The 11,697-nt window shown below is 40.9% G+C and overlaps 1 non-coding gene across 1 annotated transcript; it reads left to right on the forward strand.

The window, feature by feature from the left end:
• The first annotated feature begins 9,764 nt into the window (after positions 1-9,764).
• LOC120070453 (small nucleolar RNA R71) lies at positions 9,765-9,868 on the forward strand. The gene has a single exon (XR_005479949.1). It is a non-coding gene; the product is annotated as a small nucleolar RNA R71 (small nucleolar RNA).
• Positions 9,869-11,697: the final 1,829 nt, after the last annotated feature.

An 11,697-nucleotide genomic window follows, 5' to 3' on the forward strand; every position in this document is an offset into this window, starting at 1 on the left:
ATTTTTTTTAATTTCTAAATTTAAGATAATATACTAATTTAACAAACTAGAAATTATGTTTTCAAAAAAATACTTATGGAGATTTGGTGTTTAGGTAATCTCTAAAGAAAGTAAAGTGTTCGTTGCTATCGTGATTCAAGTTAGGAGTGTATTGTATAAAATAAATTGGAAGAATAAGTTCTAAGTATGAATGATGTGTTGATGCTTTGCTGCGTTGATGTATTCGTAATGCGTTAATGCATTAGAGATGTGCAACAGAACGCGTGACACTCCACTATTGACGTTCAAGTTTTCCTAAATCAGACCCAAGTATAAATCCAATTTAGGTTCCTAGTAAGTCTAGGGTCGAACTCAGGGATTTAGGTTAAGCTAACGCAGACCTTGCATTGTAGCTGTTGTTAACGCAGACCTTGCATTGTAGCTGTTGTTAACGCAGACCTTGCATTGTAGCTGTTGTAGGGATTTTCTAAATGTATGAAGAAATGTGTTATTTACACTAAGGTGTTGTGCTTGTGCAAGAAGATACAAAAGAGTTTAGTAGTGAGTGATACATCATGTGAAAATGGATTTTAATGTACGTGGTATGAATCGATCTAAGATGAATGTACATGAACTAGAATGTGATGTGGATGACTTATTTATCTTTGTTTATGCGTTAGACTTTATTCAACACTTCTCAATGCGAATAATATGCAAAACCTATCTCTAGGATGCATGCGTCAAACACAGAATGCAATAAACACTAGTAAGTCTATCTCTAGATGTATTAGGCGTTCTACTTGATGCTGACTTATTTACTCTTTCGAATAATCTAAGCTAAGGATACTTTTACCAATTGATCAAGTTGGCTTAAGCGTTTGAAATGAAATTTTGTATGAAGTATAGATGCATCCAACATAAATAGGAAATAAACAATGGCAAGGTGTGATGGATCAAATATATGGATTTTATAACGAAGCAGATTGTCTTCACAAAAGCAATATTTAATCAAATGAGAGTATGAAAGTGATAAATGAGATGAAAGAAACTGAGTCAAGCCGCAGAGTACAATCTCTTGTATCTCCTTGGCTCAATTCTAGTTGTGTACAATCACTTGTATAGGAATTGGATGAAGTGTCTCTCTCAAGCTCGGCTTCCTCTTCTCCTTGACCGACGGTGATGGTGGTTCTCTTCCCTTTTGCTCTTCTTGTCACCACAGCACAACTTCTAAAGATCTAAAACTATGACTAAGCTAATACTGAGAATGAGAACTTGAAATTTTTCTGTACTTCAAACTCTAGAGGGATTTCATCTATTTATAGGCGTTGGTCATCTTCAGCTTGGTGATGGGCAACATTAAAGTCCATGCCCTGGTCAGTCGCCGGACACTCAGAAGCTTTTCAGACGCCGCCTGCTGCAGGTGCCCATACTTGCAAGTGGTGATTTGATACAAACAGCCTGAATCAATGAATCTTCTTTGCGTTGAATCCCTCCGACGCATGGCCCATGCGTTAGAACTTTGCCTGCGACACTTCTTAATCATGCGTTAGCTTCTTGTTGAAATCCTGCAATATAACGCGTTAGTACTGCAGTATTTAGTAATAAACATTATTTTGCATGAGTTTGGTAATGTTTGAGTAATTCCATGCGTTTCTTCTAAAAATGAGGAGATTTTATCATTAAAAACCTTAGTTGTTCCAACTTAAGAGTCAAAATAACTTGTATTTCTACAAGTTATCACCACCCCCAAATTTGAACAATGCTTGTCCTCAAGCATTCCATAAATAATTCTTTGTTATCTCCCTTGTCTTTAGTGTGCAGAGTTCGTCTCTCATCATATTCAATTATAAGCTTGAGACAAGAGTGTGGAAAATGTAATGTAGATTGATTCTTTTCTAAAAGGAATAATGTTTAGTTTCAGGTGCAGCAAGCCTTTTATCAACAACTCCTTTTGTTTCTCAAAACATTCCCGTTTTTTCTAAACCAATAATGCGTTAGATGCTATTTTTAAGATAGATGCCGGATAAAAAGAAAAAAATATGAATTTTCAATTACCTATGCGTTGTTTCAGGTATCCCACTTTCGTTTTGGCTTGCCCCCACGGGTGTCATGCGAGCATCCAACGACGGGTGAGAACCCTTCACAACTAAACTCATATCTAACATTCATGTGTTTCAAGACCAAACTTCTTTAGATAGAGGAGTTTTATGGGACGCATTGGTCTAGGAGACTTAACTTTGTTTTGGCTTGCCCCCACGGGTGTCATGCGAGCATCTAACTATGGCTAAGTGTCTGTTCCAACTTTTTAACTCATGCTACTTTGAAGTTTTTCTTTTGAAGTAATGACAGATGAGTTGCGTTTAACATTTTTCTATTTTGTTCCCTTTCTTTTTGATGTATTCAGTTAATGCATCTAAACTCAGATTTCCCTTATCCCCAAATTTGAAGATGAGCTAAATCCTCATTGCTAAAAGAGAAACAAAATTTCGAAGAGGCTTTGAGAGTTCCGAAAGAAGTTTTGAATTAAAGCTTGCATGCGTTAGAAAGAAAACATATAGTCTTTTTAGAGAAGTTCAAGCTTTGTGGATTTTCCTAATGCCTACTCTATACTTATAGATTTCATATTGTTGATATCATTGAGGTAAGGCAAAGCACAAGACTAGAAAATAGCTAAAGAACAAAAAAAATATATGCTAAGGTCAAATGCAAGAAAAGAATGATAGAAATTTTTCATTCATTTTCATAGGATAACATGAAATAAATAAACAAGGCAAACAAATATAAAAGATCATCAAATAAATCAAAATACAAAATAACCAACACCCCAAAACTTTATTGTGCTAGCGCGTCATCCTTGCGTTCTTCTGCAGGGTCTTCATCCATAAAGCGCAAAGGGTTTCTAAGATGAGCAGGTAGCAGAGGCAGGGCAAAAATTCCAACCAAGACCTGATTAATGTACTGCGTTGTATAAACAAATTGGTCTTGCATCATTCTTGTTTACTGCCTTAAGTAATCTCTTAAAACCCTGTTTTGTTGTTGAAGACCTTCAATGGACGCGACCAATGGTCTGAGTTGATCATTGATAAAAGTTTTTAACTTCTCAATGTCAGTGCTGCGTTGAGGTGGTGTTGGCTCTTCACTTCTTTCAACTGGGTCTTCAAAATTTACTACATTACTCGATCCTAACCCAGTTGGTTCAAAAATGATTGGAGGAGGCACAAAAGTGGGAATTGGAATTGGTGAGGACGAAGGAAGGGGACAAGGGATGTCTTGATCTACATCAGTAGGCTTTTGGTGCGTTGGATCAAGACTCTTTTCTCGCAGGGCCACTAGTGAGTTTTAGAGAGTGAGGTTTAGGTATGGTCGTGTTTCTTCATCCATAAGTTCAAGCTCTGCTTCATAATCTTCATGCTCTGAAGCTTCATCGTTGTGTTCAATTATCCGGACGCGTCTTCTTTTGGGGGCGCGTTTAGATGATCGAGGTCTGGCTGCCACTTCTTTGGGAGGTAAGGCAAGCTGATGCGGTGAACCCAAAATAAATGCCTGATTAACTTGATGTCCATCAGACCGTCGATCTCTTCATGATCATCCCCCAGAGGGATGCCCCCGCGTTCACACAATGCATAAATCAGCCATGGAAATAAAGTTGTCCTCTTGGTTTGGTTTTGATGGCTTTGATCTGATCCCTTATTATTCTCCCAATATAAGGGATGCACTAAATGATACAATAGGTAGCCAAGACGCGTTCTTTCGACAATGTTTCATTATGCGTTGTAGGATGATGCATCTCTTAATCAAATAATACCATAGATTCACGTCTAAGTTTAGGTTCATGGAAGCTAGCATCTTTGTTCCATTTCTAGATGTTTTCCATTTGCTTCCAGGCTTAGCTACCACTCTTAATGCATCTTCAAGTTAGCTCGGCGTTGGTTGTTCCAAGATGCAGTTGCCTTCTGCATCTGGATTACTCGTGATATTGAACACTTCATTGATCTTATCGGATGAGAAACGCACTAATACCCCTTCAACAAATGTTGTATTCTTCTCCATGTTAAACTCACTGTTGTAGAACTGGCGGACAAGGTTGGGCCAAATTCTTGTGTGCCCAACGCAGAACTGACCCCAACCCATTGCATCTATGGTTTCAGTTATGTATGTTGGCAATGGGTTACGTTCGAGAAAGAAGCCTTTCTCTGCAAGAATATCATTGAACTAACGTTTCCTTCCCGTGGTCTTTTTAGGTAACGCGTCAGTTTCCTTACGCTTGCCCGCCGCATGTTCCTTGGCTTCCCGTGCCAGCTCTCTTAATTCATTCTCCAATTCCCTTTGGAGAGCTAACTTCTTTCGCCCCTGCCTTGCAGGCTGATAATCTTCCAATTCCTTCTCTACCGCATTGTGCCTTGTGCAGCTCCCACGCGTTGCATCCTTAGGACCGGATGCTGATTGCTCATCTTCTTCCTTCAAGATTAATTTTCTCTTTCTTGTCACTCTCTTTGCTTTTGAGGGCCCTTCATTCGAGTCAGTTTGACGTGATTACAACGCATCTGGGCCAAATCCCCTTTCTTCATCTTTTTCTTCTAACTCTGCTTCTAGCATCATTGCGTAGCGCTCCGCTTCGTCCAATTCAAGTGATACGTTAGGTCGGTCGGAACACATCACTTGTTCTTCTTCTTGGCCTTGATTCAGACTTGCCAAGATAGCTCCAAACACTTCTTGCTCGTCTCGTCGAGCCAGTTCCGTTAATTCTTCGAGGTTACGCTCTGACGCAGGACTGTCAGAGTTGGGCTAGGTGGAGTAATTGGTGGGGTGCCTGATGGGGTATGTGGCGACCCAGGGGATGAGATGATGATGGGTGAACGTGGCAGTTGGCTGGATGTTTCTGCTTCAACTGGGTAGATGGTGGCCAAGGGTTGGATAGACAGTGGAGAAAGTGGACGCACGGCTAGCGATGGGGCGTTATGGAGGTAGGCTGGGATGGGGTCATGCATCGAACCCACCAGAGTGAAGTTTGGAATGAATGGTGGTAGGGCGGGCTTGGTATATGGCTTCTTGGCAGTCGTGGATGAAGAAAGACGCTGCCTTGGATTTGAAGAGGTTTTAGGTTTTGGTTTAGGGGTGGTTTTGGTTGTTCGGTGGTTTTAGAAGGAAGGGTTGTGATGGCTTTGGTGGGCTTCGACTGAGACAGTCACTGGGAAATGGAGGTGCTCCTTCGTGCAGAGGTTTGGTTGGAACAGAGGTTTTTGAGGTCTGTCGAGGGCTTAGGGGAGGTGATGCTGAAACAGACGAGGAGGAGAAAGAGCTTACCGGCGAGACGTCTCCAAAGCTCATTGATTAATTCTGACTATCAGAAGCTGACAACATCGTGGTTGAAGAGTGGTCGGAGAAATGCTTGAGCGAACGGCAATGAGGAAATAAGAGGCGCTAGAGTTTTTCTTTTTTTTTTTTTTCCTTTCACAGAGAGCTCGAGGGAAATGAAGAAGAAAACGAAGGGTCTAGATTTTTATAAGCCTGGAAAGAGAGAGTGGGGTGACGTCAGGCGACGCCTGACGCCCGCATTTAATGCGAAGTCAAAAGGACGTGTATTAGGTTTCCAAGCACTCGAGTGCTTTGCATTTTCGAGACGCATCCTTTCGACTTGGGCCATGCGTTAGACTTAAGTCTAATACGTTCATTTATTCTATCCCGATTATACACAACTTTTTATTTATTTATTTAAAACAAGTAAATCTCTAACTATGAAGGCAATAACAATGAACAATCAACCTTAAAACGCAGACAAATAAACAAAGTAAATTCAAACGCAACAATAAAATACGCAATGCAAGAGGAATTAGGGAAGAGGAAGCGTCCCTGGAATATGTGTCGATGCGAACGCAGGGATGCTTCGACGCGAGCCTCAGTTGGCTTCGCGTAGTACAAGAGATGACTTTTGACATTCTATGCCATCTTCAAAGTATGGCTTCACTCTTTGGCCATTTACTTTGAACACGTTTATGTCATCCTCCTGCATTAATTTTACTGCTCCATGGGGAAAGACTGTTTTAATGATGAATGGTCCTGACCACATTGACTTTAACTTCCTTGGGAACAAATGCAATCGTGAATTGAATAATAAAAATTTTTGGCCAACAACAAACTCTTTCTTACTAATGCGTTGGTCATGCCAACGTTTGGTCTTCTACTTGTAGAGCTTATTGTTCTCGTATGCGTTCAACCGTCACTCCTCAAGCTCATTGAGCTGAAGTTTGCGTTGATCGCCCACGGCGTCCAATTTTAAATTTAGCTTCTTTACTGCCCAGAAAGCTTTATGCTCTTACTCTAGGGGTAAGTGACAAGATTTTTCAAAAACTAAAGAGTATGGAGACATACCTATGGGGGTCTTGTAGGCAGTCCTGTAGGCCCAGAGTGCTTCATCCAACCTCTGTGCCCAGTCTTTCCACGATGCGTTGACAACTTTCTCCAGAATAGATTTTATTTCCCGATTGGATACCTCAGCTTGACCGTTCGTTTATGGGTGGTAGGTGGTAGCGATCTTGTGCCTAACATTATATTTGGCAAGTAATTTAGAAATGATGCGATTAATGAAATGTGTACCCTCATCACTTATCAAGGCTCTTGGCATTCCAAAGCGTGTGAAGATGTTCCTGGTAAGAAACTTAGAAACAGTGGACGCATCATTTCTGGCACAAGCTAGTACTTCTACCCACTTTGATACATAGTCTACTACAAGCAGGATATATTGTTGGCCGCAGAATAGGGGAAAAGGTCCCATAAAATCAATGCCCCAAACATCAAATAATTCAACTTCAAGAATATTGTTCAAAGGCATTGCGTCCCTTGATGAAATATTCCCGGTGCGTTGGCAAGGGTCACATTTACGAACATACTCTCTCGCATCTTTGAAGAGGGTGGGCTAGAAGTATCCGCTTTGAATGACCTTCGCAGTGGTTCTTTGCCCACCAAAATGCCCTCCGTAAGGAGAGTCATGACACTCAGCCAAGATGCGTTGTCTCTTCCTCCGGAACACATCGACGCATTATGGAGTCGGGGCCTTGTTTATAGAGAAACGGTTCATCCCAAAAATAAAATTTGCTGTCATGTACTAACCGTTTCTTTTGCTGAGAGTTGAAGTTCCCAGAGAATTGCTTGGTAGTTAAGTAATTAACTATGTCCGCGTATCAAGGTTCCCTTCCTTCAACTCTGAACAAGCTTTCATCAGGAAATGAATCTTTGATTTTATTTTCTTGATCTTGCATTTTCTGATTTTCCAATCTGGACAGGTGGTCAGCCACCTGATTCTCAGTCCCCTTTCTGTCCTGAATATCAATGTCAAATTCCTGTAATAGAAACACCCATCTTATTAATCTTGGTTTCGCATCCTTTTTACTCATCAAGAACTTTATGGCTGAGTGATTTGTATAGATGGTGGCTGACGCACCAACTAAATATGATCCAAACTTCTCGATGCCAAACACTACAACCAACATTTCTTTTTCCGTGGTTGTGTAGTGTTCCTGAGAGTCATTCAGTGTTTTGGACGCATAAGAGATGGGATGTATCAAATTTCCTTTCTTCTGCCCCAGCATGGTACCTACTGCAACATCACTCGCATCGCACATAAGAATAAAACGTTGCGTCCAATCCGGTGCTATTAGTACATGAGCTGTAGTCAACGCATATTTCAATGTTTCAAACGCGTCACAGCAGTCGTCATTGAAATCGTAGGGCTGGTTCGCTTCTAGCAACGTTCTCAGAGGTCGCACAATTTGAGAGAATCCTCTAACGAACCTTCGATAGAAGCCAGCATGTTCTAGAAAACTTCGTAAAGCTTTAACATTTGATGGTGGTGGAAGTTTAGCTATGACATCTATCTTGGCTTCATCAACTTCTAACCCAGTTTTAGATAATTTGTGGTCTAAGACAATTCCTTCAATCACCATGAAGTGACATTTTTCCCAATTCAGCACAAGGTTCGTTTCCTCGCATCGAGCAAGGATAACCTCTAAATTATCTAAGCATGATTGGAATGAGTCTCCAAAGACTGAGAAATCGTCCATGAAGAATTCAACGGTATTTTCTAAGAAGTCAGAGAAAATTGCAATCATACACCTTTGGAATGTTCCAGGTGCGTTGAATAGCCCAAAGGGCATGCGTCTGAACGCAAATGTTCCAAAGGGATAGGTGAATGTTGTCTTTTCCTGATCTTCTCCTTTATGCACGTGTATTAAAACTTTCCCAATGGCTAGGAAGGGGCGTCCAAGGATAATTGGTACATCCTTGTCCGCTTCATAGTTTAAGATGATAAAATCTGCTGGGAATATGAAGTTGTCAACTTTTACCAGAATGTCTTCAATCTTTCCTTCAGGGTACTTGATTGTTCTGTCAGCGAGTTGAAGAGTAACGGAAGTGTGTTGTGCTTCACCTATTCCCAATTTCTTGAAGATTGAGAGTGGCATGAGATTGATGCTTGCTACCAAATCGCATAACGCATGTCTCACATCCAACCCTCCTATCGATCACAGGACTATGAAGCTCTCAGGGTCCTTCTGTTTCTTGGGTAGACTGTTGCTTACTAACGCATTGCACTCCTACGTTAGCGCAATTACCTCTGTCTCGCTGACTCTTTTTTTCTTCGTCAAAATATCCTGAAAAAATTTGACATATTTTTGCATTTGATCCAAGGCCTCTATAAGTGAAATATTGATATGCAATGCCTCAGGAGTTTAAAAAAACACTTAAATTGTTGTTCATCATTCTTCTTCATCAAGCGTCTAGGGAATGGTGTGTTCAGCGGCATCGTAGGTTTTCCCGTGTTAGACGTACTTGGCTCTGAATGGCTTGTTGTTTCAGGCATTCTTTCTTCTTGATCTTCTAATGCTATTGAACGTGTGTTGTGTTCTTTTGAAGGACTGTTGTTTCTTGGATTCATTCTTCTTTTTTCAAGAGCTTTGCCACTTCTTAATGTCACCACGTAACATTGCTTCTTTCCATTGTTATTCCTAGGAGTTTCAGTGTTGCTAGGCAAAACTCAAGGTTGCCTATTCTTCAACTCACTTGTTATCTGCCCTACCTGTATCTCTAGGTTTCTGATAGACGACGCCTGACTTTTCAGCAACACGTCATTCTGGGCGATGTACTCTTTCAATAGGTTCTCAAGCGGAAATCCTGAACTCGATGCCTGACCTCCTCTATTAAAGGAATGTTGGTGTGGCCGATGCGTTAGTTGGAATGCAGGCGGCGGTCCTTGCCTTTGCTGTTGGCTCACCCCTAGATGGTGCTCCTGTTGGTTTCATGTCCAAGAAAAATTTGGATGGTTCCTCCATCCGGGATTATATGTATTGGAAAATGGGTTGTTTTTAATGAAGCATACTGACTGCAGATTTTATGGGCAATCAGCATAGGAATGAGGATCTCCACAACCCACGCAGCTAACCATGGGCTGCTCGAATGCTTCTATCTGATTCAACTTCTGCTGATTTGATGCGTTCCCTAGCGATATGTTCTGCAAAAGGTTGGTCATTGTAGCCACTTGTGCATATAGTGTGGCTATTGCGTTGGAATCGATAGAATTAACATTCTGAGATCTCTTCTTCCTGTCAGCTCTTGCATCATACGAATCGTCCACCCATTCCATGTTGTTCTTAACAATGCAGTCTAATATCTCTTTAGTTTCAGTGCAAGATTTATCCATAATTCTACCAGCTGCAACTGCAGTTGCGTCGGCTACCATCTGCGATGCTCTATTCAATCTACCATAAAAAGTCTCCATCTAGATAGTTAGTGATAATCCATGGTTCAGGCAATTTTTGACCAACCCCTTAAAACGCTCCCAGGCGGCACTGAAGGTTTCAGCTTCTTCTTGCTCAAAGTTCATAATCTCTCGACGCCTCCTCGAGTTGGTGGTAGGTGGAAAGTATTTTTGCATAAATTTCTCCACCATCTTCTCCCAGGTTGTGATTTCACCAGCCTCCAGTGAGCTTACCCATTGCTTTGCGTCATCACGCAAAGAATAGGGAAACAAAGATAGCCTGATCGCTTCTGGGGTGATTCTAGGAATCACGAATGAGTTACACGTTTCCAGGAAACGTTTCATGTGGGCGTGAGGATCTTCTCCACGACCACCCCTAAATTGTCCAACAGTCTAGAGCATTTGAAGCATTACAGATTTCATCTCGAATATCGTCCCATCTGGCATTGGGTATATGATTCCTGGTGAGAAATCATACAATACAGGAGACGCTTACTTCCTCATGGGACGCGTGCTACTATTCGCCATTAGAATCGGATTTTGCGTAGCATGAGCTAGTTGTTGAGTTAAGTTTTGATTTGCCTGGTTGTCCGCCATTGCTTGTTGCCTGTTCTGTTGTCTGAGAAGTTGTTGCCTCAACCTTCAACGACGATTAGATCGATTTCTACGTCGGAAGGTCCTTTCAATCTCGAGGTCGTATAAAAGTTCAGGAGTGCTCTCCCTGCTCATAAACGTTTACAAGCTTAGGCTTAGCTCGTAATACTCCCTTGACTGAAGTGATTCGAGCTAGGAGTGTATTGTATAAAATAAATTGGAAGAATAAGTTCTAAGTATGAATGATGCGTTGATGCTTTGCTGCGTTGATGTATTCGTAACGCGTTAATGCGTTAGAGATTGGCAACAAAACACACGACACTCCACTATTGACGTTCAAGTTTTCCTAAATCAAATCCAAGTATAAATCTAATTTAGGTTCCTGGTAAGTCCAGGGTCGAACTCAGAGATTCAGGTTAAGCTAACGCAGACCTTGCGTTGTAGCTGTTGTAGGATTTCCTAAATGTATGAAGAAATATGTTATTTACACTAAGGTGTTGTGCTTGTGCAAGACGATACAAAAGAGTTGAGTAGTGAGTGATGGATCATGTGAAAATGGATTTTAATGTACGTGGTATGCGTCGATCTAAGATGAATGTACACGAACCAGAATGTAATGTGGATGACTTGTTTATCTTTGTTTATACGTTAGACTTTATTCAACACTTCTCAATACGAATAACATACAAAACCTATCTCTAGGATGCATGCGTCAAACACAGAATGCAATAAACACTAGTAAGTCTATCTCTAGATGTACTAGGCGTTCTACTTGATGTTGCATTATTTACTCTTTCGAATAATCTAAGCTAAGGATGCTTTTACCAATTGATCAAGTTGGCTTAAGCGTTTGAAATGAAATTTTGCATGAAGTATAGATGCATCCAACATAAACAGGAAATAAACAATGGCAAGGTGTGATGGATCAAATATATGGATTTTATAAAGAAGCAGATTGTCTTCACAAAAGCAATATTAAATCAGATGAAAGTATGAAAGCGATAAATGAGATGAAAGAAATTGAGTCAGTCCGCAGAGTACAATCTCTTGTATCTCCTTGGCTCAATTCTAGTTGTGTACAATCACTTGTATAGGAATTGGATAAAGTGTATCTCTCAAGCTCGGCTTCCTCCACTCCTTGACCAACGGTGATGGTGGTTCTCTTCCTTTCTACTCTTCTTGGCACCACAACACAGCTTCTAAAGATCTAAAACTATGACTAAGCTAATACTGAGAATGAGAACTTGAAATTTTTCTGTACTTCGAACTCTGGAGGGATTTCATCTATTTATAGGCGTTGGTCATCTCCAGCTTGGTGATGGGTAGCATTAAAGTCCATGCCCTGGTCAGTCGCTTGACACTCGGAAGCTTTTCAG

Source organism: Benincasa hispida, chromosome 1 (assembly GCF_027475165.1).
Source record: "Benincasa hispida cultivar pf3 chromosome 1, pf3_genome.v1.1, whole genome shotgun sequence".
Lineage (NCBI taxonomy): Eukaryota > Viridiplantae > Streptophyta > Magnoliopsida > Cucurbitales > Cucurbitaceae > Benincasa > Benincasa hispida.